Source organism: Neofelis nebulosa, chromosome 9 (assembly GCF_028018385.1).
Source record: "Neofelis nebulosa isolate mNeoNeb1 chromosome 9, mNeoNeb1.pri, whole genome shotgun sequence".
In the NCBI taxonomy this organism is placed as follows: domain Eukaryota; kingdom Metazoa; phylum Chordata; class Mammalia; order Carnivora; family Felidae; genus Neofelis; species Neofelis nebulosa.
Window position 1 is genome coordinate 105801059 of NC_080790.1, and position 27896 is coordinate 105828954.

At 38.5% G+C, this 27896-nt stretch overlaps 1 long non-coding RNA gene across 1 annotated transcript; it reads right to left on the reverse strand.

Moving 5' to 3' along the window:
* Nucleotides 1-3312: 3312 nt before the first annotated feature.
* LOC131485424 (uncharacterized) lies at nucleotides 3313-26433 on the reverse strand. Its single transcript, XR_009248839.1, has 2 exons — nucleotides 25875-26433; nucleotides 3313-7183 (listed from the first exon to the last, which is right to left on the reverse strand). It is a non-coding gene; the product is annotated as an uncharacterized LOC131485424 (long non-coding RNA).
* Nucleotides 26434-27896: the final 1463 nt, after the last annotated feature.

Here is a 27896-nt window from a genome sequence, read left to right on the forward strand (position 1 = left end):
TTGCATTGAGAATTTTGTTTTTCTGTGCTTAGTTCTTAAAAGTTTAAAATAACTCCTGTTCGGGGGGGCCTGGATGGTTCAGACAGTTAAGCATCTGAAGGCTCAGGTCATGATCTCGAGGTTCACGAGTTCAAGCCATGTGTCAGGCTCTGTGTGGACAGCTCAGGGTCTGGAGCCTGCTTCGGATTCAGTGTCTCCCTCTCTCTATGCCCCTCCCCCTCACATTCTGTCTGTCTGTCTCTCTCTCAAAAAGAAAATAAACGTTAAAAAATTTTTATAAAAAAACAGTGAAGGAGGACTTTATAAAACACTTTGGAAAGAAAACTGTTACTGGATGTTGCTATTCTCAATATTTTCATGATTTAAAGCATCTCTCAGACATTTTAAGAAGACCATTTAGGAAAAAAGAATAAATAAAAAATTCATATTGTGTTAAGCTGTGAACGTTTTTTTCTCTTCAATTCCTTTTGAAATTATCTTTATGCATCTGGTGATACAGAAAGAATGCAGCAGAGTAATATAATGGAGCAAGACGAATTTGTGTTCCAATTCCTATTAGGTGCGTCCTTGTTCAAACCACATCTAGGAGGGATCTAGCCATGACACACAGCAGACTAGTGTGATGGCAGACTATAAGAAGAGCAAGATCTTGGCCTTCACTGCGATATCATTTGACTTTCATTGCCCTCACAGCAATACATTCATCAGTTTTTTCCAGGGAGTTTTGAATAGTTGAAAAATTTAAACATAATGCCCTGTGCAAAAGGATATTTATTCATTGACTCATTCGCTTAACAAATTATTAAGTACCTACTACGTGCCAGGCACTGTTCTAGACAGTGGGGCTATAGCAATGAACAAAAGAAACAACTTCTCTATCCTCAACAGAGTTCATATACTAGTAGGGGAAAGAGACACATACAATAAAAACACGTCAGGAAATGATAGGTGTTGTGAAGACAGTAAACTATGGTAGAGGTTACATAGAGTGCTGGGTGGACATATTAGTTCATATAGGTGGCCAGCAGTAAAACTATGAAACTTTTAGCAAAAATATAGGAATAAATCTCCATGGGCTTGGATTAGACAACACTTTCTTACAGGTGACACCTAAGTACACCAAAAGTACAAGCACCTAAAGAACAAATAAATTTGTTTTAATAAAATAAAAATTTGGGCCTCAAAGGACACTGTCAAGTGAAAAGGCAACCCACACAATGGGAGAAATTTTTTCTTTTTTTTAATTTTTAACATTTTTGTTCATTTTTGAGAGACACAGAGTGCAAGTGGGTAGGGGCAGAGGCTTTAGAAAGAGACACAGCATCTGAAGCAGGTTCCAGGCTGAGTGGTCAGTACAGAGCCCGAAGCAGGACTCGAACTCAAGAACTGCGAGATCATGACCTGAGCTGAAGTCAGACGCTTAACCAACTGAGCCACCCAGGTGCCCCAATGGGAGAAAAGTTTTGCAAATAATATATCTGATAACATTATAGTACCCACAATACAGAAAGAACTCCTACATTTCAACAATAAAAGACAAGTGAGTCCATTTAAAAATGGCCAAAGGATTTGAATTTTCTTCTCCAAAGAAGATACACAAATAGCCAAGAAGCCCATGAAATAAAGCTCAGCAGCATTAGCTAGTGGAAATGAGAGGAGTTAAGGTAATAGTCCAAGAGAAATCAAATAAATCACCTGGACACTTCAGAGAGTGCCACAAAGCAAGAGGTAGAACTGAGAAAAGATTACATTTTTTGACTTTAAAAGAAAGAAGATCCAAGAGCATAACAGAAAAACTAGAAGTAGGGTCCAGTCAATAGGCACAAAGGATGTGCTGTTTCTCGTTGCCCAGGCAACAGGAGCCTTTTCTTCATGCTAATGATGGCATAATAAGGAAACCCACATACAAATGAGTCATGAATAACTAGAGGTGGAGTCAAACCTGGTCCCTGGAACCTCATTTGGCGAAATGCTAGGCAGGAATTGGGGTCGGACTGATGTGAGAGGTTGTAAAGGAGATGGATTTGATTTCCATGTGATTGGGCCCCTGTTCAGTGTCTGGTAGTGGGGAATTAACCAGGTGGCTACTTCATGTGGTCTCTGGTAGGCACAGTACAAGTTCATCTGGGGACGCAGAATCCAGACAGCCTCGGTTTGGCTGGCTTTCCACTCAGGAAGTGGAAACTTTGATTTTTGATGTGGGAGGAAAAAAGCGCAATTTACCAAACTCATCCTGGGGTGCTTGGGTGCCTCAGTCGGTTAAGCGGTTAAGCGTCCAACTTCCGCTCAAGTCATGATCTCACGATTCCTGAGTTCGAGGCCCTCATTGAGCTCTGTGCTGACAACTCAGAGCTTGGAGCCTACCTTGGATTCTGTGTCTTCCTCTCTCTCTGCCCCTCCCGCTCACATTCTGTCTCTCTCTCAGAAATAAACTACACATTAAAAAAAAAAAAAAAACAAAAAACAACAAACACCTCACCCTTCTCTTCTTGAAATATGTAAACCCTATTTTTTGTTTTGTTTTTACTCTGTTGTCCTGCCTCCCTAGTTACTGAAAAATTCAAGTTGTGTGTTTAAAATTTTAACCTTCTCGTATGGAAAGCAATTTGACAATAAATTTCGTATTAAAAAAATTTTTTAAAGTGAAATGATTTCATTCTAAAACTTAAAAAAAATGTTAACCTTCTTGTTTTTTTTTTTTCCTATTGTGAAAGGATTGTCTTCACAAATTATCTTTGATATTCGAAGATACTTTCCAATACTTTTCACATTTTAGGAAAGAAATTTAAATAAAATCTTTCACTTTTTAAACCATTTCATTTTCAGTGATTAAAGGAAAAAATGAAAAAACAACTTTTTAGAGCATTGTTTCTCAAATTTGCCTGTGCCCGAGTCATGTTACAGATTTTGCTGGTCTGAGGTGGGGCCTAAGATTCTACATTTCTATCTAGTTCCTAGGTAATGCCATTGCTGCTGGTCCAAGGCTCTTACTTTGAGTAGCAAGATTTTAATTTGTTGTATAAATGATAAGGTGGGTAGTTAGATGTTGACCAAAAATATTATAACATGTTAATATTTTTGTTTCCTTTTCGTTTGTGGAAACAATGTTTGTCAGATTTATTTTCCTTATAAATTAAACAAGTAGTGCATAGTTACAAAAAAAATTCCTAATTACAGAAATAGATAGAGTAAAAGGAAAAAGTCTTCATTCTCCACTCTTCTCCCTCAATCTCTCTCCTCTATGGATAATAAATACTTTGGTATAATAAATGCTTTGTATATATAAATAAAAATAAATGGGAATTAGTACACTGGATACTTTGGTATTTATTGAGAAAGATTACAATGCCTCAATAATGTTGCATAATAAATTCACCTCCAGATTCAGCAGGTTACAACCATAAGCAGCTGTCTGCATGCTTGAGTTCTCAGGTTGATGGCTCTGATCTCATCTAGAATGGGCTTGGCTGGGCAGCTTTGCTTCAGGTGTTGTGTTTCATCATGGAAGCTTCTGGCTGGGATTGGGGTCAAGTCAGCTCCCTGTTTCATTCTGGGCTGAGGGAGGGGTGGCAGTTACTTAGGACATATTCTTCTCACAGAGGATCACAAATGCCACGAAGACAAGCCCAACCTTTGGATTTTTGTCATGTCCATTAACATTGTTTAAAGCAAGTTATGTGGCCAAGCCCAGATCCGAAGGAGGGGCTGTCTCAGCTCACTGAAAGGCTGTGGCAGAGGTGAGTACAGAAAATGAATTGGGGTGAATTTTTAACGTATGAAGCCACTGAAAGTATTTGCTTTGTAGCCTCTCTTTTGTGCTCTGTGCAGTCTTCTAACCATGGTGAAATCCCCTAAATCCATGGCAAGTTTTCATTAAGCTTTTCCAATGGAAAGCATCGGGTGGAGGGAAAAAATAGGTTGAACTGCCTCTCATTTTTGAGTGACTCCACCTTGGTGGTGGTCCAGAACAATGACTAGTACAAGAGAATCAAAGGCTCCCAGGTTTCCGGTTTCTGGGTGTTCATAGAGAAACAGAGCCAAGCGGTTGATATTTAACAGGGGTTGGTGAAGTCCTTTGTTTATAGGCCAGAGCAGTAAACATGTCGGTTTCTTTCCCAATGTGTTCTTCAGTAATAGCAAGGGAATTTTTATTAAGGAGATTCAATGCTGTTTTGAATGTTTTGTCTGCAGTTTTAAAAATGACCTCAGTTTCAAAGCTGATTTTAATTCCTTCCTACCCTGTACTAATTGACTATTCTTTCCATCTAGATGCCACAAGGAGGTGGTTGCTGTTGTTTTTCTCCATGTTTGGACATTTTGCCCTTTGCAAAATAATTTCAGAGTGTATTGTAGGAGCTACTACCATTGCCCTGATGTGGATGTCTTCTGCCATCTTCTAGATTCATTGTAGCGGTAGTAACCACCCACCCCCTCCACCTCAACCAGCCACACTTCTCTGCTTGCTTTCTCTGCCTGGAGGCTTCCTTGGCACTAGGGAAGTATGTTCTGTCTGCCTGTGTGGAGGGCAGCTTAGGGCTACAGTCAGCTTAATGCTCCCAGTAGTAAACTTCAACTAATTAGGAACTGGACTCAGTGCACATACACGCCAGTTACCCTGTCACTCAGTGGGGCATACTCCCAGAAAAATTGGATACCGCTAACCTGCTCATGCGCACATCTGCACCGGCTGCCTTCTTTCCCTCCCTCCCTCCCCACTCACAGCACCTCCTGGGGTCACCTCCCAAGTAGACCACTTGGACCCACATCCTTTCCTCAGGGGCAGCTTTTGGAATAACCCAAACGAAGATTGGTTATGAGCAGAAAAAGCTGAGAGCTTTCCCTAAAACTCAGAGCACCTAAAGCCATTAAAGTAACTTAATGAGCAGATAAAAAATGGCTGGCAGATGGCATTGCTCTCTGTTAGAGCTGGCAAGTTAAAATAAGTAGCAATCAAATATCAAAGACATAAGGAGAGAGAAAGAAAAACTCCAACCTACATGTTGGTCTGTGTTTGAAGCATAGAGAAGGTGGAGTTTGGTTCTAGGCAACGGCAATGTTCCCAATGCCCTAGCTTCTTCCACTCCCCATCTAGTTTCTTTCTCAGGCTACCTATTGGTCTTTGGGCTCCCTTCACAGACGGTTGTTCAGAAGGGATGGTTATCAACCTGTGATCATTATTTCCAGGGCAGACAGATCTGCATTAGACTCATGTGCTTCTACAAGCTTGTGTCAGCACCCTCTTGTGTCTTAGATCACATCCTCTCTGCCTGCCTTTTTACAGCACCCAGCTTGGTGAAGGTGTCACCTGCCAGCACCCTACATCAATGGCCACATCTATCTTTTGCTTTCTGCTCTGGACCTTTTCTTTTGACATCTCTTAAGATACTTCCTGGAGGGGCTCCTGGGTGGCTCAGTTGGTTAAGCATCTGACTTTAGCTCAGGTCACAATCTCATGGTTCATGAGTTCAGGCACTGCATCGGGGTCTCTGCTGTCAGTGCAGAGCCTGCTTCTGATCCTGTCATCCTCCTCTCTCTGCCACTCCCCCCCACTAGTGCACTCTCTCTCAAAAATAAAATAAACATTAAAAAATATATAACTTCTGGAAACCATTCAGCTATTCTGAATCAGGGGCAATCCTGGAAGTGCAAAGTCATGAACACCATCATCCCCCTGCCTCCCATCACTCTTGACCAGTGGGAAAAGAAAGCCGATGGATCGTTTCTCCTTGTCCTTCTGGTGGACAACTTTGCAGTGTATGCGCCACACCTTCTCAGAGTGCCCCCTGGAGGATGAAGCCCCAACTGCCCACAGTTTTGTTGAGCTTCATAACACACGTTCCTTGTATTCCTCTTTCCAGTCTCTCAATCCAGTTCCTTGGGATGAAACTTCCCAAAGTAAACTTCCTTGATACACACTCTTGTGTCCAGCTCAGCTTTCTGAGAATCCAGTGCTGGTCCACATTCCAGGATGCCAAGCTTCCCATGTTTCTCCTTTCCCAATGGCTCCTCTGACACCTTCTCAGCCCAACTGCTCTTCTGACACTGTCAGAGTCTCATCTTCACTTCCAATAAACAAAGATGGGAACTAGAATTCTTAAAATTAGGATTCAGCCACTGATTTCACTACTCTTAAGGAATTAACCATGAGTAAAGATGTGAACAGATGCTTAGGACTCGAACATCATCTCCTTCCTGTTGAATTTTTGAGGACTCTGTTAAGCTCATTCCTCAGCTGACGGTCCTCCTCATTCATTTTCATCTTTACTTGGATTATACAGCATTGATCCCTGTGGCTGTAGATTTTGTGGGGATTTAAGAAAAGCTTATGAATATTCACAGCACTTGGGTAGGCACTGTTGACAATACAGAGCAGCTGAGATGCAGCTGCTATAGCATAAGGACAATCTAAGGATTGGGGCACCTGGGTGGCTCCATGGGTTGAGCATCTGACTTTGTTTGGCTCAGGTCATGATCTCACGGTTCGTGGGTTTGAGCACCCCATCAAGGCTTTGTGCTGGCAGCACCAAGTCTGCTTGGGATTCTCTCTCTGCCTCTCCCCTGCACTCGCACTCGTGTGTTCTCTCTCTCTCTCTCTCTCTCTCTCTCTCTCTCTCTCTCTCTCAAATAAACTTAAAGAGAATAATCTAAGGATGAAATAGGAAAAACTACAAGTAACTGAAGCACGTAAAACAGAGAATGTGATGTGTGGCAAGTACGGTTATTGACAGGATGTTATGGTGGAGAGACAAATCACATCTGGTCAGAGTAGAAGGAAGCATGGCCTTCACACTGTCTTCAGTCAGACAGTGAAGGATGCCCCACCTGGCCCAGGCTGAGACCAGCAAAAGCAGTAGTCACTTTTGCCATGATGGCAAATATGCTCACGTTTGGTTAGCTAAGGCGTTTTGAAGAAACTTTTTCAATTTCATTCTTGAATATTTTGGCGGCTCTAGGTATTTCAAGCTCCAGAGGCATTTCGTTAAGTTTCAGTACTGTGTTGTCGGATAGCATTTTTATCTCTTCAAGGTTGAGTTTTTAGAGTTCTAAAATCTACCGTTTCTGTGGCTATGCTGTCACAAGACGCACATTTTTGAAGTATTATAACTCTTCGTGCCTCCTGGGTATTTCTGCTTGTTTATGAGCATTTCTTTGTTATTCATGTGTAGATAGCAGCTTGAATGACCTAGAAAGAACAAAACATTAAACGTTAAAAATTATTACATAATTCATGTGATCCCTAATTAACTGTTTTCTTTTCTAAGAGCTACAGATGTTGTATTATTCATAAGTCTGTTCACATATTATTTATGTCACACAAATAGGATGTTCGTTAGCTTAAAACACTTAAGGAAATTCTGTGTGTTTCTTTAAGTTAAAAAAGTGGGTATCAGGGTGTATTAACCATTTTTTCTGTTTATAAAATGAGCTAAACTGGTTGAGGTCTAAAGCCTTCCCAACTCAGTAGTGTGGTCTTCAGACCAGCAGCAGTGGCACAGAAATGCAAAATCCTGGGCCCCACCATAGAATTCAAAATCTGCATTTGAACAAGACGTCAGTTGATTCATTAGCACTTTAAAGTTTGAAAAGCCCTTGTCTGTTTTCAATAGCTATAAAATTTCAAGGTTTAAGAGAGCTAACTTTGGCCTTAATTAGCTATATCTGACACATTGGACTCTTCAAGACACCTGATGACCATGGTACTTGGGTTTTAGAATATATATTGATATATTTTGAAATATTAATTTCTAGTAAAAATACGTTTTGCTTCTTCTAAAACAAGCTGGGTTACAGGTTTAAAGGATCTTTAGTTAGTATGGTCCATTTTCCATGCCTCTGATCATTTGTGTACTGCTCCACAGAGAAAACTTTTAGGTTTTAGAAACTTAGAGCCATTTTAATGGTCACATACTGAGTATATCTCTTGGGAAATGAAAGAACATTGTTCAAATGATAAATGTCCAGTAGTATATTCAATGATGCTGAACCATATTTAGAATTTTTAATCTGTGTGTTTTTTTTTAAGATAGAATTTCTTTTCTACCCATCAGATTGAGTAATGAATGACATCATTACGTTAGGGTTTGGGAAGGGGAAACCAGCCTGATGTACGCTGGTAAGGATATGAATTGATATAAACTTTTTGGAGGACACATCTACTAACTTTTCAGTGGGCGTACACATTTTGACCAGAAAGTTCCACTTTACAGATTTACTGTAAAGATCTATTCCTATATGTTTGCAAAGAAATATCTTATATAAACATGAAAGCTGGAATTACCTAAATTTCTATCAACACAAATAAATGATTTAAAAATTGCAGCATGTTTATACAGTGAAATGTTATATAGCTGTTAAAGAGGAAGAAATAAGCTGGTGTCTGAGATATATGTAATTAGAGTCAGATACCAATGGAGCTTACAGACACAGATTAAATGAACTATAGATATAGGTCTATGCATAGAAAATGCTCATAAGAATAAACACCAAGGGGCGCCTGCGTGGCTCAGTCGGTTAAGCGTCCGACTTCAGCTCAGGTCATGATCTCATGGTTCGTGGGTTCAAGCCCCACGTCGGGCTCTGTGCTGACAGCTCAGAGCCTGGAGCCTGCTTCGGATTCTGTGTCTCCCTCTCTTTCTGCCCCTCCCCTGTTCATGCTCTGTCTCTCTCTGTCTCAAAAATAAATAAAACATTTTTTTAAAAAAATTTTTTAAAAATTAAAAAAAAGAAAGAATAAACACCAAGCTGTTCACAGCAACTGCCTCTGGGAAGTGGTATGCGGGAAGGATGAGGACTTTTTAGTTTATCTACTGTTTGATTGTTATAATATCAAAATAAATGTATAATTTAATAATAATTATGGTTTTTCTTTTGAATATCTTCCTCTCAGCAAAAAAAAAAAATATGCACAGTTAGATCGAGAAGATAGGCTTATAAATTTCATAATCTGTGTGCAATCCAAATAAATTAAAAATAGAAAAAATCCAACAGTTGCTCAAGAAAAACTTCTTAGCAATTCTCTGCTGTAGGGTTTCTGAGAAATATCTGAATTCTGAGTATGTTTTATATTCGTAGATTAAGATATTTTGGAATATAAGCAACATTAAACTCATAGGTAATTTTTCAAAATGCCAAGTAAAATTCTCCACCTACCAAGCTGGAAAAAAACTTGCCAATATTAAAAAAGTTGCTAATATTCAGCAATCGTAAATAGGTATACACATAATGACCTAGGAGGCATACATTTTTAAATGGAACAGTCAAGTTTAATCTCATATGTGTAGCCTGATATTTTGTAAGTACATACATATTTCAGAATAAGCATAAAGGAAAGTTGGGAAGAACAAATATCAAGCTCTTGATATTTGCCTTAAGGGCAGGGGATATGAGAACAGCTTTTTGACTTCTTCCTTTCATAGAATTTTATTTTTAATGTCAGAATATGGTAGACCTTTTTTTAGTATTTTCAAATTTTAAGAAATATAAGGAGAGAACCAATGAAATTCATTTACTTAAAAACATACTCTTACATGTTTGTAGTTATAACTCTTCTAGAGTTTCAATCTCCCTTTGAGAATAAAATAAAAAATTTTCTCCTTGTAATTACACTTGTGAAAAGATATAAGGAGTGAATTTGGAAGGGGGTATTTATATATGGCACCTCTGGAATTGGGAACAAGGAAAGGGCTGGAATTCTACCCCATATTCTCATTTCATTTTTTTTTTTAATTTTTTAATGTTTATTTATTTCTGAGAGAGAAAGAAAGACAGAATGTGAGAAGAAGAGGGGCACAGAGAGAGGGAGACACAGAATCGGAAGCAGGCTCCAGGCTCTGAGCTGTAAGCACAGAGCCCGATGTGGGGCTTGAACCCATGAACCATGAGATCATGACCCAAGCCTAAGGTGGGCGCTCAACCAACTGAGCCACCCAAGCGTCCCTCTCATTTCATCTTAATGGCATTTAGAAAGGAAAATAAATAAATAAATAATAAATAAATAAATAAATAAATAAATAAATAAATAAATAAAAAATAAGAGAAAGGATATGAGAGTGTGTTTTCTGTGACCCAAGGGGCATAAATTTTAAGTAAATACTATCTTAAAGTATTTTATAGCAGTCTATTGAGGGATACATTTGAGAGCTCTATGTATTGGCTTGTTTTTCCCAGAGCTTTGATTTTTAAGAAGGGATTAGGAACTGAGGAGAATGAGGCAATGAGAATGCTGAGCCAGAATCATGGTTCAAATAATTTAGCCAAAACCTTAATTTTTATTGAAAAGTAGGGTCTCTTAGAGATTGAAAGAGTTCTGGGACATTTTCACTTTTTTTTTTTTTTTTTGATGAAAACTTTTTCTAAAAAATCGAAGTGTAGTTGACACACAACATACAGGAATTTCAGGTGTACAACATAGTGATTCAACAAGTCTATATGTTATATTATGTTCACAAGTATAGTGACCACCTGTCAGTATACAACGCTAATACAGTACCACTGCCATATTCCCTTTTATCCTCATGTCATTTTTTTTTTAGTTTTTTTTTTTTAACGTTTATTTATGTTTGAGACAGAGAGAGACAGAGCATGAACGGGGGAGGGTCAGAGAGAGAGGGAGACACAGAATCTGAAACAGGCTCCAGGTTCTGAGCTGTCAGCACAGAGCCCGACGCGGGGCTTGAACTCACGGACCGCCAGATCCTGACCTGAGCCGAAGTCTGCCGCTTAACCGACTGAGCCACCCAGGCGCCCCTATCCTCATGTCATTTTTACATTTTAAGGTATCTAGCATGCTGGAAAAAAAGAAGAGAAATGAATAAATGATGAAATTGGGTTAAACATTGGGGTGTATTTTCAATATTTACTTTCAAGAATTCATGGGGCATTATCTTTTAACCCTTTAGCTTCCTTTTGTGACCGTACATGTAAACTCCGGTGGAGATCACAGAATCTAAGTATGAGGCCTTGTAACTGTGAGCCTGAGACCTGTCCCTACCTGCTCTGTGACATCGGCCCTAATGGGAGAGCCTATTTCTTTCACCATGAAGAAACACTCTTACCCAACTGGAATCTATGAGTTCAACAAAACGTGCATGCTCATCCTTAGGAAATGCTTGCTGGCATTGTTTCCATATTTGCTATGATTATGAGGCAAATTGTGTCTCACTGTCCCAAAGTTAAAAAAAAAAAAATGAAAAAATAAAACATTATTAGCTGTTGGGAAAGCTAAGAGCCATACCCTATACAGAGAACCTGCGGATTTTTCTTTCTCTCTCTTTTTTTAATTGAAATATAATTGACAAATAACATTATATCCATTTCAAGTATATAATGTAATTGCATTTTTTTCTTCAAGGATAAGCTATACGTTTTCTTGGGGATCAAAGCAGTGATGAATGCATAACATAATTTTACTTTTTAAAACATTTGCCTGTGCTATTTATGTGTCTTTAGCATATAGTGCCTGCTAAAGTGACAGGTATCTAATGAATGACTATTGATTGAAAAATTAAATGAACAAACATGTGATACAATTTGGGGGCAAAATCATTGATTAGCTCTCCAAGAAAATAAAAATCCATGTCAGAGTAGGTTATTAAAATATAGGTTATTTTAAATATGGTGTATTTGTAAGGTATTTCTTATTCCTCTTGGTTATCAGGGAACGCTGCATTAGTTATCATGGCAGACAAACAGATCACCTTGGGGTGGTGTAATTCATTCTTTTCAAACACTGAATGCTTCTCTTTTCTTATTACTTATTTGGAATCCAAATATAATCATGTGTATTCATGTGCTAGATAAAATGAGGAGTGAACTGGCATATTTAAAAATGTGGCTCTCTTCAATCAAACCCAATTGGAAAATCTAATTAATAATCATAATAGAGAATAATTATTCCCTCTGGAAAGATAATCACCTTGAAACATTAAAACTCTTTTAATTGACTAAAATTTGGAGTAGATCTAGCAAAGCCAGGTACCATTACCATTACTGCAATGAAAAATTGAACATGTACATATATTTAAGTATTTGGGGTGCCTGGGTGGTTCAGTCAGTTAAGCATCCGACTTCGTCTCAGGTTGTGATCTCATGGTTTGTGGGTTTGAGCCCCATATTGGGCTCTGTGCTGACAGCTCAGAGCCTGGAGCCTGCTTTGGATTCTCTGTCTCCCTCTCTCTTTGCCCCTCCCCTGCTCACACTCTGTCTGTCTCTCTCTCTTAAAAATAAATAAATATTTTTTAAAAATATTAAAAAAAATAAAAAAATAAAAAATTTAAGTATTTAATTTCAAATGCATTTATCTTAATGTTAAAATCTATAACATTTGAGGGGCTGCAGGTTCCTTCACTGGACCTTTGAAGAGCTTGTGGCTTAGTAAGAGACAGGACTGTAAATACAATACAAAATTAGTGCCATGCTTAAGAACAAAACAATATGAACTCACAGAAGTAGGGGTTTATTTTGCTTGGGGTTACCAGGAAAACCTTCACTAAAATGGAGGTGTTTTAGTTTAAATGTAAAACTTTGTTTTTTAGTTTGAACCTGGTTTGGAGTTTACCAAGTAGAGAAGAAATCAGTAAATGTCCTGCTCATGAAAAATAGCAAAAGCAAAAGCAGGGAGGAATTAACACTCATTGTGGGAAACTGGAAATAAGATACAAATTGTGTATTGCTCTTCAGTGTCAAATTACTGACCAACTGCTTAGCATCTATTCGGCTTGGTTAAAATGCACTTTCAAAGGAAGAAACAAAACATTGCTTCTTTCAGAGGAACCTGCCCTTTCTAATTTCCTGCTGAGGGAACAAACAGGTTTAGACCCTCCTTTTCGTGTAATATGTATTTCCAAAACCAGGAGTGTAATATGCATTTCCAAAACCAGGAGTACCAAATCAAGTCATGTTAAAAATTATGTTAAATAGATCTCATTCAGATATTTGTTACAAAATAAGTCTAAGTAAATATTGGAAAACAAACACACATAGTGCATTTTAGAACTATGAGAGAGGGGCACCTGGGTGGCTCAGTCAGTTAAGTGTCTGACTCTTGATCTCAGATCAGGTCATGATCTCCGGGTTTGTGAGCTGGAGCCCTGCATCAGGCTCTGTGCTGATGGTGTGGAGCCTGCTTAGGATTCTGTCTCTCCTTCTCTCTGCCCCTCTGCTGCTTATGTGCGCACGTGCACTCTCTCTCTCTCTCTCAAAATAAATAAATAAACATAAAGAAAATAAATAAAAAAAAAAACTATGAAAGATTCTGAGAGATGGCCAATGGGGTACTTGGGGAAGTGTACCGAAAGATGAGGCGGCAAAAATAACCCTGCTGTAGGCCCCTTTGCTGGATAGACCCATTTTCATGCACGTTCTCTGTTATGGGCTCTCTCCTTCCCTGCCTTGGCTTGGCTGCTGACACCTAGCTAGCCACCACCTCCTTCAGCCCATTCCTGCTTCCAGATGATCCTTGCCCAAAATCTGGTCTCTGGGTCCTTTTCCTCCAATCTCCATTCCCCCAAAGCCCCTATCACACCTGACTTCTTGACCTCCAACCTGTGCACCCTACCCATGGAACCCAGAAGATTCAAAACAATAGTATAGGGGCATGGGTGCCTCAGTTGGTTGAACATCTGACTCTTGATTTCAGCTCAGGTCATGATCCCAGTGTCGTGGGATTGAGCCTGGCATTGGGCTCCACACTGAGTGTGTAGCCTGCTTAAGATTTTTACTCTTGCTCTCCCCGTTGCCCCTCTCCTCCAGTGGCACGTGCATGCATTCTCTCACATTAGAAAGCAAAAACACAATAGTATATGGTCATGACTCAAAAGGAGATGAAATGAAAATTTTTTTTTAGTTTAATGCAGTTTGCAAAATATTTTGGGTAGTTTGAAGCACCTCTGTGTTTTTGATTCTCTATTTTAAAATGTCAGTATTGTATTTTCTCCTTTGTTAATTAGGTTCAGCAGTAAGTTACCTGTTGTATTACTATTTTGCCCCTCTTTACTTGCTTTTCAATTTATGTAGCCACCTTTTTTCTGTTTTCTAGTTCATTAAGTTTCTTTGTATCTTTGTTATTTTTTTCCTTAAGTTTATGTTGTTAATCTTTCTAACTTTGGACCTTCCATAGTTGATTCTTTTGCTTTTATTCTTTCTTGTTAGTTTCATAGTTATGTAAGGCTATGTATTTTTCTCAGCTTTCAAGTTTCAATGTTCAGTGTTTTAATTATAATAACCTTGGAAATACTCTGCAATTTCAATTCTGATTACTTCTTTGCTCCCAGACGTTTTCCTGAAGAAAAGTTTTAAGATTGTAGGTAGTTGCAGCTTTTCTCTTTAATTTTGGTTATTATTAGTTTTATTTTGTGTGTGTGTGTGTGTGTGCACATCTTGAGCATAGTCTAATATTATTTCTACTTTTCATTCTAATTCATACAAAATTGTTTTGTAAATATGACTGATTGAAATAAAGTATATTACTTGTTATTAGGATATAGCTTTTTATATATTTTATTACTTTAGCTTCAATTATTTTGTTCAGAACTTCATATTATTACGTATCTATGATCTATTTTGTTTCCTAGAATTTCTTACAGTTCATGGTTCACTTTTTTTTGTTATGATATTTATTGTTTAACATTTTCTGCTATCTTATTACTTAGGTAATTATTGCTGTGGATTAGACTTTTTGTCTTCTGTGTTTTGTCTCTTTCAGACTTCTCTTCTTTAAATTTGAACTTCTCTAATATTTATATCACACCTTGAACTTTTTATTAATGTTTTCTTGGTCTGGATTTGTTCATCCCTTAAAAGTTTGCCTTTTCTGTATTCCCTCATATTATCTGTATTTTATACAACATGTATTTGTTGCTGTTTACCCAACCTGTCATAATTTTGTATACATTTTAATATACATGTTGACATTTTGAGAGAAAAATTATATTCAGACTTAATTCTGTCTTCTTGACATCTTTTCTGCTTTCATTACTATGAGTTCAACTGAACCAGCCTTTAAATCCACAAACTAAGAGGCACTGGTGTGGCTCAGTCCATTAAGCATCCAACTCTTGATCTCGGCTCAGGTCCTGATCTTATGGTTTCATGAGTTTGAGCCCCACATCGGGCTCTATGCTGCGAGTGTGGATCCTGCTTGGGATCCTCTCTCTCCTCTTGCTCTGCCCCTCCCCCACTCTCTCAAAATAAATAAATGAACATTTAAAAAAATCCACAAACTAATACTCATTTTACTAAACTTTCTTTTTTTTAATTTTTAAATTTTTTTTTAAGGACGGGATTTGGATTCTTCACCTTTTGAAATTATTTGGCTACTTCTTTGCCAGTGGCATGATCAGGCTTCTAGTAGCCTAAGATACAGGACAAAATTACATCACACGTGAGTTTCTGTGAAAACAGCCTTAAGCCAATGAATTCTCCTCAGAACTACAAAACCAATGTGAATTTGAGCAAATCTAGCATGAAAACAGCTTCTGTAAATAAAACAAAAACCAAAAATAAAAACGAAAACAAAAAACATTTAGAGCTTCTAAGAAACTGCATTCTCAACATGAGTTAGAGTAGCCCAAAAGTAGTAGCTAAACAATAGTAAGTAGGTATTACTGTTCAAAGGTTTATGAGCCAGCAAGGTGGGTCTTCTGGTCTCACAGGATTCCCTTACACATCTGTGGTCAGGTGTGGGTGAGACAGGTGGGCCCTCTCACCATGTTTGGGAGTCACCGGCTATAGGCGGGTCTAGTATGGCCTTAGCTAGGACAATAGGGCCCTGCAGTATACATGAGCTCATCCTCTAGCAGCCTGGCAGGGGCTTTTTCCCAAGATGCTGGCAGTAGTCCAAGAGAGAGTGTGGAAGTGGGGAGGTCCCGCAACGTATAGACCAGGAACTGGCTCCCTTCCAACATGTTCTATTAGCTGAACCAAGTCCAAAGACCAGCCCAGATTAAAGAAATGGGAAAACAGACACAGCACCTTCTGATGGGGATTGTAAAGTCACAGTGCAAAGAGCATTGAAAGATTGAAGAATTGAAACACATTAGCCATTGATTGATATGCTACTACTTAGAATTAAAATCTTTTTGCATTCGTATCCTCTATTTCATGCACCTCAGGCTTTCTTAGGAGCTTAAGCATTCTTCATTGAAAAGAATACAAAAAAATAAAAAATTAAAGGAAGACTATTTCATCCCATTTAAAACAATGGAATGAAGCCTATCATGCAGCAATTCATTTGGAGGCTTTTAAAATGTGTTATCTTATATCCTGATGTCAGCATTTCCATGTTGGAGTTTTGAGGTTTTCCTAACTCTGGGAGTATTAAAAATGTTTATGTGGCAACTCAAGAATTTTGCCAGCATCTATAACATTTCAGAGTAAAGGAATTGGAGAAAATTAATATTTATCCATATACTGGTGTTTATAAAACACTAGTATAATATAAGCAAGATGGATTTTATACAGCTACTGATGGTTTTTTTTATAGTCATGTCCATTTTCAGAAATTGTTCTTTTTTTTGAATGATTAATTTACATATTTGAGATGTGTGAGCATATGAACTATCCCATGATTCCACAAAAGTTATGTTTATATTATTTTTCTCATTCATACTATAAGTGGTCTCCAGCTAAATAAACCTGGCTGTGAAGTGAATAACCCTTAGGAACAGAGCCTTCCCAAGTTCATTTGTCTTAAATTTGGCAGGCCTGTCTCAGATACATGAATCTTGTTCTAAAAGAAATCTGTTATTTGCTCCTTTTGAACTTGTCAAGACCAACAGTGACTTGAAATCATAGTGTTTCATAGAGATGTTATTTGGTAAAACTGCTGGCAATCAAAACTGGAGATGAAAAAAAATATTAAGAATGTATGAATTAGTCATACATTTTCTTATTCAACAAACCACATGTAAAGTGAAATGAGGAATTCTGACATTCTTCATTTTTTAAAATGTTTATTTATTTTTGAAAGAGAGAGAGAGAGGGAGAGAGAATGTATGTATGAGCGGGGAAGGAGCACAGAGAGAGGGAGACAGAGTCTGAAGCTGAGCTGTCAGCACAGAGCCTGATGCAGGGTTCAAACTCACAGACCATGAGAACGCTTAACCGCCTGAGCCACCCAGATGCCCCAGAATTCTGACAATTCTTAAATACTTTAAGAGTGCTACTTGATTAAATATTAATAAGACTTGAGTTATATATTGGAATAATTATCATTTTTAACAAAATGAGAAAAATCACTTGCTTCAATAAGTTATCTCCTTTGTGGTCAATATCTGTTAGGTGACATTCTGAAATGGAAATTTTGGAACAAGTGTGGTAACCTATATTATTGAAACCAAATTTAAATAATTCACCAATTGGTCATTTTTATTATAATCAATTTCTGTCAGTGATCTCTAAGAATAATTAATTAATATAAGAATGTTATTTAACTATTGATCCATAGGAGAAAAATTTTGTTCTGCTCTCAGTGACTCTTGACTAATAAGAGAAATTAAGTAAATAAACACAGTGGAAGAGAACTAAAACCCACAGAGATTGTAGTCTCTGTATTTTCTGGTTAATATTTTGAAATATATTTCCATATTTAGTCTCATTCAATCAATACAGCAACCTATTTGTCAGTTTGGGCAAATTTTACTAAATAAACTGTAGACTTGTGAGTTTACATGACTTGCCCAAGTTCAGAGCCATTCTATGGTAGACCTAGGATGTTGCCTGCCCCAAAGCCCCTGCCCCAAAGCTGTTCTACCAAGACAGCACTGACCTTTGATCCAATCTATGTACCCTTGTGGAGGAGCTGAGCCATCAGCAGTGATGATGGAGGCTGAGGAAGGAGTTCAGAGCACACACAATGCAATAATTTCCAGCCTTGAGAAACTGCCACAGAAAGAGCAGACTCAGCTTCTAAGCACTTCTTTCTAGCAAATAGACCCAATTTATTTCTTTAAAAAATTTTTTTTTCAACATTTTTTTATTTATTTTTGGGACAGAGAGAGACAGAGCATGAATGGGGGAGGGGCAGAGAGAGAGGGAGACACAGAATCGGAAACAGGCTCCAGGCTCCGAGCCATCAGCCCAGAGCCTGACGCGGGGCTCGAACTCACAGACCGCGAGATCGTGACCTGGCTGAAGTTGGACGCTTAACCGACTGCGCCACCCAGGCGCCCCTAGACCCAATTTATTTCTAATTGGAATCATGGAAAATCTCAAAAAGTAAAGCACATGGATTTCAACTCCTATATTAAATTTCGCTTTGGTAATGTTAAATCTGCATTTTGTTTCATAGCAAATAAGGACCAATTAATAATATTGATAATGCTATTGATTATAAAAATGTTATTCTCATGGGTCTATTCAATTATTCAGCAAATACTCCTCCCTCTCATGACCCCCATGGAAGAAGGAGGGTACCTCCTTGTTCCACTGATGTCATGTGACATTCTTAGGCCAAAGGAATATGATTCAAAGTGACAGTGTGCCAACTCCAACCTACTCCTTAGTGTCCACAAGTGTCCCTCTGTCCTTCTTGAGATGATCATGCTTCAAGTGGCATCCAGTCCAAGGAGAATGAGGGACCTGTAGACCAGATATGGACCCAACCTGTAACAGCTTACAGCCCAGCCCAGCCCAGCCATGTACAGCCCACATCAGCTGAGTCTCAGCCAACCTGCAGTGGAATAATTGGTGCTAAGTGGTTAGAAGGCTACGATTACTAGAGTATGATATTCACATTACTCTCGTTCAGGTGAGTAGGTGCTATATCAAGTCTTCAACCATAAAAAGAACTACCCACATTATCCTTTACCAAGATTACTCTGGCAGCAATGTGTAAACAAAGACTTCAAATGGCGTTTATTCCTATAGCTCCTCACCCAGAAGAGGAAAAACATGATTTCAGTTTGGTGCCAAGACTCTTAGCATACATGAGGCAATATGAGGAATGGGCTGGACTGCTATGTGGATAACTCAGAGGTGGACATTTGCAGCAGATGGCTTAATTCCCAAAGGAAATCATGAACCTGAACCTCTGGAAATACGATTGTCTCCTCATTTGAGTGTCTTGAATAAGAACAATCACAGAGTAAATATCCTGCAATTGTTCTCTGTTGTCCCCGCTTGGTCTTTATCGATAGGAGCCTTCAAATGAGGCCTTCAGTTAATTAAGTTAATTGAGTTAATTATATTTTCTCTAAAGTATTTGAATAGCCTTCCTAACAATTAACTACATCTGAGCACCAAGTGAATTATTGACTTATCTCGTTTAAGACTGAAAGCAAATCTAATAAATGCTGCTGAAACCTGCTATGAATCATTTTCAATTTACCTAAGAATATACAGTACTTATTTGTAGAATTTCCATGGTGGGGACTACCAGCATTGAATTCATCATGAGGAGCTAGTCAATCAATGGGGCAGACCTCATGTTCATTAGTGACAGGAGCATGGGTATATGGATATCTCTCTGAGGCCCTGCTTTTGATTTTGGGGGGTATAATACCCAGAAGTTGAATTGCTGGATCATACAGTAATTCGATTTTTGCTTTTGTGAGGAACTATCATGCTGTTTTTCTATAGTGGCCACACCATTTTACATTCCCATCCACAGTGTACGAGGGGTCTGATTTCTCCACACCTCTACTAACACTTGTTATTTTCTGTTTTTTAATAGTAGCGATTCCAATGAGTGTGAGGTGGTATCTCACTGTAGCTTTGATATGCATTTGCCTAATAATTAGTGAGATTGAGCATCTTTTCATGTGCTTATTGACCATATGTATATCTTCTCTAGAGAAATGTCTACTCAAGTCCTTTGTTCATTTTATCATTAGGTTGTTTTACTTGTGGTGTTGAGTTGTAAAAGTTCTTTATATATTTTGGGTATTAACCTTTTATCAGGTACATAATTTGCAAATATCTTCTCCCATCTCTTGGGTTGCTTTTTCAATTTGTTGTTTGTGCACAGACACAAACTGTCTTTGATGCACAGAAGTTTCTAAATTTTTATGTACTCCAGTTTGTCTATGTTTAATTTTTTGTCTGTGCTTTTGGCACCATATTCAAGAAATTGTTGCTAATCAATCCATTTACTTTTAGCAAAGCCTGTCTTCTAAGGCACAAAGATGATTTACAATGCAAATCAACTGGATAACCTGCATTCCTTTGCTTATTCAAAACACAGGCTACTAAAAGTGAAGAAATTAAAATTGGCGAACTCGGAGCTTTTATTGAAATTTTAACTTTTAAAAAAGTATTAAAATTTTTTTAAGTAGTTGATTACTTTGCATGAGTTTTCTAATTCATGTCAAGTTCATAGATTCCCTCAAATTGAAACATAATAGGAACCCATTTGAAGTCAAAGGTTATGTATTCTATGTCTTTGTTTTGCCAAACTGTCTAGTACAGTGAGTACCAATAAGCATCTATTCAATAAACCCTTAAAATAATAATATTAGCCCAGGAGTAGCGATTAGTATTATTTATGCCATGTATTTATTTTGTGAATGAACAAATTGAGATCCTGAAGGAAAAGTAATGTACATGATCAATATAGAACACAAGGGGCGCCTGGGTGGCGCAGTCGGTTAAGCGTCCGACTTCAGCCAGGTCACGATCTCGCGGTCCGTGAGTTCGAGCCCCGCGTCAGGCTCTGGGCTGATGGCTCGGAGCCTGGAGCCTGTTTCCGATTCTGTGTCTCCCTCTCTCTCTGCCCCTCCCCCGTTCATGCTCTGTCTCTCTCTGTCCCAAAAATAAATAAAAACCGTTGAAAAAAAAAATTAAAAAAAAAAAAATATAGAACACAAAAGAGATGCCTTGCTTAGAGGTAACAACAAGAATGCACAGGTTTAGAAGTCTGGACAGCCTGTCGGAACTAATGGGATAATTGATGTCTATGGGATGCAGATGTGCATGTGATGTCACCCTTTACTTACAAGCAAGTGGTGCAATAGGAACATCAGGATACATTTTGGGTCTCTAAGAAAACTTATTCCAAGAGTTTTTCCCTCAGTTCTATAAATGCTCTTGAAAATTGTCACCTTGTCCCTTGGGGGCTCTCACATCTCATGAATCCCCCAGATATTAGAAAGGCATTTTGAGAGATGCTGAGAGATCCTCTATGCAAGTTGCCATCTTGGTTGACCACATTTCATATTTATAACTCATGTTATTCTCTAGAGTTTACAGTATTTTAGACTTGAAAGAGCCTTCCAAGTCATTGGTTTCACATTTCCTTCTTTTCAGATAGGGGAATAGAGGCCTAGAGGGGCAGCGACTTGACACAAATTGCCAATAACGAGTGTGGTCAAGATCCTAATTGGAATCCCAGATTCCAAAACTTATATAATTTTAGCAATGTCACCAAAAGCAGAAACAAAAAAGAGTTGATGCATTCCAGGAATGCATTGCAAAACTTGAGCACTCTTGTCTTGCAGGTTGTGAAAGCTTGCTTTCCCTCAGCCATCCACAAAGCCAGAAAATCTTTGGCTTCTAGCATTCTAACTGCCCCCAGCCTAGCAACAAAACCATAGGGATCCTGGCCATGGGGACTTCCCTTTCCCAGCCCTAGGTAGGTTTTAGCTGGTCCCAGTATCACCAGAAATGGGATGACTGGACCCTGTCCCAATTCTCCACTTTCAGCTACCTTTGATAAAGGGGGCTTCATTCTGTAGTGATTAGCATACTTGAAGTGTGGCTGTTTCTGAATTCATACACAAATAACTTGTATTGACAAGTTTGCCAATTTTTCCAAAATGTTCAAATTCATCTGACCTTCTAAACAACAACATCCACTGGAAGATTATTGGACATCTGGAGAGTCATCTGGGGTTGAATTAAATTTTTGATGTGCTGTGAAATTGGGTCAGTGCATTAGAATTACATTTGAATAGTTATGAATACACTAATAAAATGCTGCTCTGCAGTGCAAATTGGCAACTCTCCCAGACTTCAGGAAGCTTCGAAGAAATGAATTTCAAAATTCTTGATTAACAAATATGTACAAGAAGTCAGAAAAGACAAATTAAGACTCCTCTATTAAAGTACACAATACATCCTAGATTTATTTACAAGTTATGGTTTTAAATGGGGCTGTTTGCACTGCAAAGGGCAACATTGTTCCATGGTTTGAGTAGCAAGTAGAAAATAAGGAGAGAAGCTCCTTTTTCTTCTTAGGATTTGTGGTTCCAGTGAAGTCATTGTACTTAGTCAACTATTTTCTAGACTGCTTAATGGAGCAAAAATAGGACAAAGAGATGGCAGTTGTGGGGGCTCAGATTTCTACTGGATGTTATAAAGCACTTCTTAACAACAGGCTGTCTTATGCATCTCATGAAAAATGTTTAAGCAGACCTGAACAACCATCTTCCAGGGATTTTGTAGAATGTATTTCTTAATTGGCTGAGAAGTGTATCCAAAGACTTTCAAGGTCCTTTTGAATTTTAAGACTGAGCTGCTACAGTCTATAAAATAAAGCTAAAAGGAGCCCTAGTTGAATCGTTGATAAATAATAGGTCTTAGGAATGAATTCTCACTTAATAGCATTTAGAATTCAGCTAAACTAAAGCTAATTTTCTGGAACCCACACAGAGGCTAATGGATAGTCACAGCACTGGATGCAAAAAGCACCTCAAGGGAGCTGCACAAATCTGGAAAGGCATGCAAACCCAACACCCTGCAGGGCCAGCAATTCTCTGAAAGCACCTGTAAGACAGGTGTGCAGTAGAGGCTCAAGATATTCAAGATCTTCAAAATGTAAAGCACTTTTGGTTTCTTTTCTTATCAGATCATTATCATTGACCTAATCCTTTACATCAGGAACACACAGAAAATGAGAGAACTCTGGTAAAAATGGCAAAGACCATGCAAGAAATCCTTGCTGGGGTACATCTGTGGCTCATTACCCCTGAATGCTAGCACAGTTGAGTGTAGAAGTTTCTTGAAGTATCCAAAAGCTATACAAGGCAACGTTTTATGCTCGCCTTGGTATCCTTCAGTTTAATCACACCCCATGTTCACATGTCATGGTCTTTCCCCCCTTCTTCACGCTCCTCTCCCTCCTCCCTGCCCGTCAGTTCTTCTCTAGGATCCCTGACTTCAGGCAATGCCTCATATTCAGGACCTGTTCTTCTGCCTCTTCTGAATCAAAATTGACCTAACCATGCTCTCATCCTTCTGTGCCATCTAGAGAAGTTGCTGAGTGAACTAAGACTTGAAGACAAATACGTGCATACTCTGTGTACCTCTTTTGTGATATTTCATGATGGTTGAGTTTTCTTAGAATTGAAAAAGCATTTCACAAAATAACGCCTCTGTGATTATAAATGGAATGCAGGTGGTCAGCAGTCAGGGGCAATAGTTTAAAGTGTGGTCTGGTTGGACACCCCACATCCCACCAGCTAGGTTACCCACACTGCATTTTGTTATAAAACTGGGAACTATGTAATGGAGGATTATTTTTAAATCCCTTAACAAAATTTATCAGTTTCTTCAGTGGAGCAGTTACTATACTCTTGAACCAACACCATGACTGAAACATGGGTAACATTATTAAACTAAAGTTAATTCATTGTTTTCTAAAAGTATATTTTTTTTCTTTCTTGCTGCATTTATTTGTAATTTTTTTCCTATTCCTTTTTTTCACTTTATTGATAAGGAATTGTATATATTTAATGTGTACAACTTGATGTTTTATATATGGCATATATTTACAATATAATAACCTACAATATTAAATATATAGTCTATATTTAAGATATATAACTTGATATTTTGATATATGTATACATCTTGGAGTAATCACCACACTCGAGCTGGTTAACATATCACCTCACATATTTTCCTTCTGTTTTGTGTGTGTGTGTGGCAAGAATGCTTAAGATCTACTAAAAGTTTAAGTATTTGTTGTTCATGGGACTAAGCTCATTATTTTTCCTTATTGAGTCAAATTCTACTTTTTTTGGTAAGGAGTTCATTTGTCTTACATAGAGACTAAAGTGATTTTTTTCAGTTTGTCAGGAAGAAATAGAATTAGATGCCAAAAGTCCACAAGGCAATGGAGATGAAATATGAGGACAAGGGCTTGGTTAAGAAGCTGTAATCACAATGGCTAACATTGTGTCAATTTACCACAGTCTTCTGCAAACTAGCTGTATATTGTTCCTGAGAAAATACAGTTATGCCATGGATTATCTGGATTTATACCATAAACACCCAAACAGACTCTCTGTTGGCCATTTATCTGACAAAAACCATGACAAAACAGATCCCCCTCTTTCCACTGGACCAAAGCAGTGAAACAGAATAAGCCACCCAGTAATTCCAAAGGAGTCCAGTTTCAGGGTTTGGAGCATTATTCTTATACCAGCATGAATTTTTCCCCTTAAAATCGCTAGTGTTCCAGAACACCAACCTAAAAGAGAGGAAGCCTCCTGTGTGTCATCTCACATGTTTCAAATACTGCTTTTGCTCCAAGGACCATTTTGAAAATACATTGTCCACTTGAGGGCAACCACTTGGAGTCAAGGAAAGAACCCATAGATAGAAAGAATGGCCATTTTCTCAAACTCCCTTTTCTACCAAGAACTGAAGAACAAAAACAAAAGTTTCAACTACTTGTGACCTGTGGCTAACCGATGCTTGGGAGAGAAAATAGCACAGGTAGGATTCCCTGATTTACTGAGTAAATTAGACTTGCAGTTGAAAACAAAAATGGTTTATAGTCCTTATGGAGGCTGCCAACTCCATTTTTGAAAATGGGGGCAGTGATAAGAAGCATTTGCTTTCTGTTTTGCACCCTGAACATGCATGTTACTTGTATGAGCTCATTCACGGAAGGGATAATTAAAATGAATGTTGCACATGCTCATCTTAAAAATAACCTCATGCAGAAGAAAATATACTGGTTGATCCAAATTCATTAAGGAATAAGATATAATATGATACATTAGTTTCTTTTTTTTTTTTGCGTTTATTTATTCTGAAAGAGAGAGGAGGGAGCATGAGCAGGGGAGGGGCAGAGAGAGAGAGAGGGAGGGAGAGAATCCCAAGCAGACTCCACACTGTCAGTGCAGAGCCCCACACGGGGCTTGATCTCAAACTGTGAGGTCATGACTTGAGTTGAGATCAAAAGTTGGTCATTCAACCAACTGAGCCACCCAGGAGTCCCTGCAAGTTTCATTTCTTTTCTTTTCTTCTCTTTTCTTTTCTTTTGAGAGAAAGAGGGCACTGGTGAGTGAGGGACAGAGAGAGAGGGAGAGAGAGAGAATCCCATGAGGGGTAGAGATAGAAAGAGAGAGAGAGAGAGAGCTCACCTGAAAAGCAGGGCTCATATTTTACCCCAAGTGGGGCTCATGCTCCCCAGAAGTGGGGCTCAAGCTCACCTGAAGTGCAGCTTGAGCTCACCGAAGTGGAACTCAGAACTCATTAATCATGAGATCATGACCTGAGCTGAAGTCAGATGCTTAACCCACTGAGCCACCCAGGCCCACCCCACCCCCGCCCACCACCATGTTTCTTTTATTTAATAAAATGTATCATTCAGTGGTGGTGAACCCAGAATTAATGGAACCAGCAGCTTATATAATTTGGGGGACAGGATGTATTTAAAAAGACACATACCTCTTGGGGCAGCCTGGGTGGCTGAGTCTGTTAAGCATCTGACTTCAACTCAGGTCATGATCTTTCAGTTCATGAGTTCAAGCCCTGCATCGGGCTCTCTGCTGACAGCTCAGGACATGGAGTCTGCATCCAATTCTGTGTCTCCCTCTCTCTCTGCCTCTCTCCAGCTCACAATTTGTCTCTCTCCTGTCTCTCTCTCTCTCTCTCTCAAAAATAAATAAACTTAAATAAACATTAAAAAATTATTTAAAAAAAGATACCTCTTGGTTGAGTGGGCAGGTCTTCCTATGTGCCTCCTCCACCACAGATAGCTCCTTGCTCTCTAGAAGACAGAACCACACTTCTCGGGCAAGAAAGCCTCTCCTCTTGCTGCTGGAAGATGGACAGGGAGCATCCTGGACCTGACTCCCCCTGTGTTGCTGGCAAATGGTTTCCCGGTAGCAGTGCTGGAATCCAGCACCCAGATGTCCTTGCTGGAGTCACAATTTTTGTTCATCCTTTTGACAATATAGAAAACGGCCAAGATGAAAATACCTGCAGTTGCTATTAAGTAAACAGCATAGAGGATAGCAAAAATGGCCAAAACAAGCGTGAGATCCACCACGAAAATGATCAGCTTGGCCAACATGTCTGCATTGCTCCACGTTCACAGAAGATACTTAAAAATTTCCAAAGGCTCCCACTACGCAATTATGCCTTTGTAAAATATGGGCAGGAAAAAGGCCATTTCAAAACATGCTGAAGTGTGTTGTAATTCCTCCAAGTATCTACCAGGAGGGCTTCATAATGAAACTTTGATTTCGCAACTGATATGAAACAGTGGCTAAAGGTAAAGTATGGGATATAACTTCACCATGAATATTGTAGTGGAGAGAAGCCCAGGGATTTATTTTATCCCCTAAGTGTGTAACCAATTAACTTAGGTTGTGACTTCCAAGGGATAGGAACGCACTAATGTTGTGCATTCATAACATGGAAGGCTACTGTAGAAATTTGATGTTTCTTAGAAATTTAAAATAGGCTGGTACAATGTGAAAGAAAAATAGAGCCATTTTCAAACATGCAGAGTCAGAAAGTTTACCTCTCCTACATGTGTTTGGAAAAAAAATTACTAGAGGATATAATCCTATAAAATACCTCTTTTTAAAAAGAGGAATACTTGGCATATAAAAAATTGTGAATTTAACCAATAGAGCAAATGGAATTAAATCCCAGAACCACAGTTAAGTAGCAGACATGCCAGGTAATAAATTCAAATTAGAAAAGGAAGTTAGTAGGCTACCAGAGAAAGTCTTTAAGAAGACAGTCACCTTCCTGTATTAAATGGCATGATTAAAAAGTGTGATGATCTAAAAACCAAATGGCCAGGATATTTCTTAGTTAACAAGGTAAATGAAAGGTAATAAGAGAATCCAAGAAAATGCATAAAGTTAAATGATGAAGCCGTGGTCCTCAAATGGAGCAAACTAAACTGAAGAGTGATTCTGAGTAATGGAATATGAGAAATAAGAATCTATTGGTCCTTAATATTCAGAGTCTTCTGCTCCACGTGGCACAGATTAAGAGCATGAGAATGTATTTCCAAAATGGTTAATCATATTCCTTGGCTTAACGAATATTTCTAAACTTTCAATATTCTCAATGCTATCTACTAGTTTTATATTTCTGGAAACCTAATACACAATAAGATAATTTACTACAGTGATATAGCAGAATGTATAAGTTAGAACCCTTGACAATTTAAAAGTAATGATAAAACTGACAAAAGTTTGGAGGTATAGTGAGGGAGATGAAGAGAGGTGAGGGAATATGGATTTCCACGTTTTGCATAGTTGAAATTCAAGGGATACTGGTCTACTATTGGTGTAAGAAATAAAGATTTGGTATGGTTTTATAAATAATAAAAAGGACCAATGGCAGAGCTAAAAATATAAATTTAACAAGATTTGTAAGATAGATTGGGTAGTAGAAGGTATTAACATTTTCATTTTCATGGCAGGAAATCAACAGATACTATTTAAAATTGCTGAATAACAGGGGTGCCTGGGTGGCTCAGTCACTTTGGCATCTGACTCTTGATTTCAGCTCAGGTCACGATATCAGAAGGGCGGGATTGAGCCCTGAGTTGAACTCTACACTGAGCATGTAGCCCATTTAAGATTCTGTCCCTTTCTCTCTCTCCCTCTCTCTCTCTCCCTCTGCCCCTCTCCCTCTCTCACACACACACTCTCTCTCTAAAATAAAAATGTTTGGGGCGCCTGGGTGGCGCAGTCGGTTAAGCG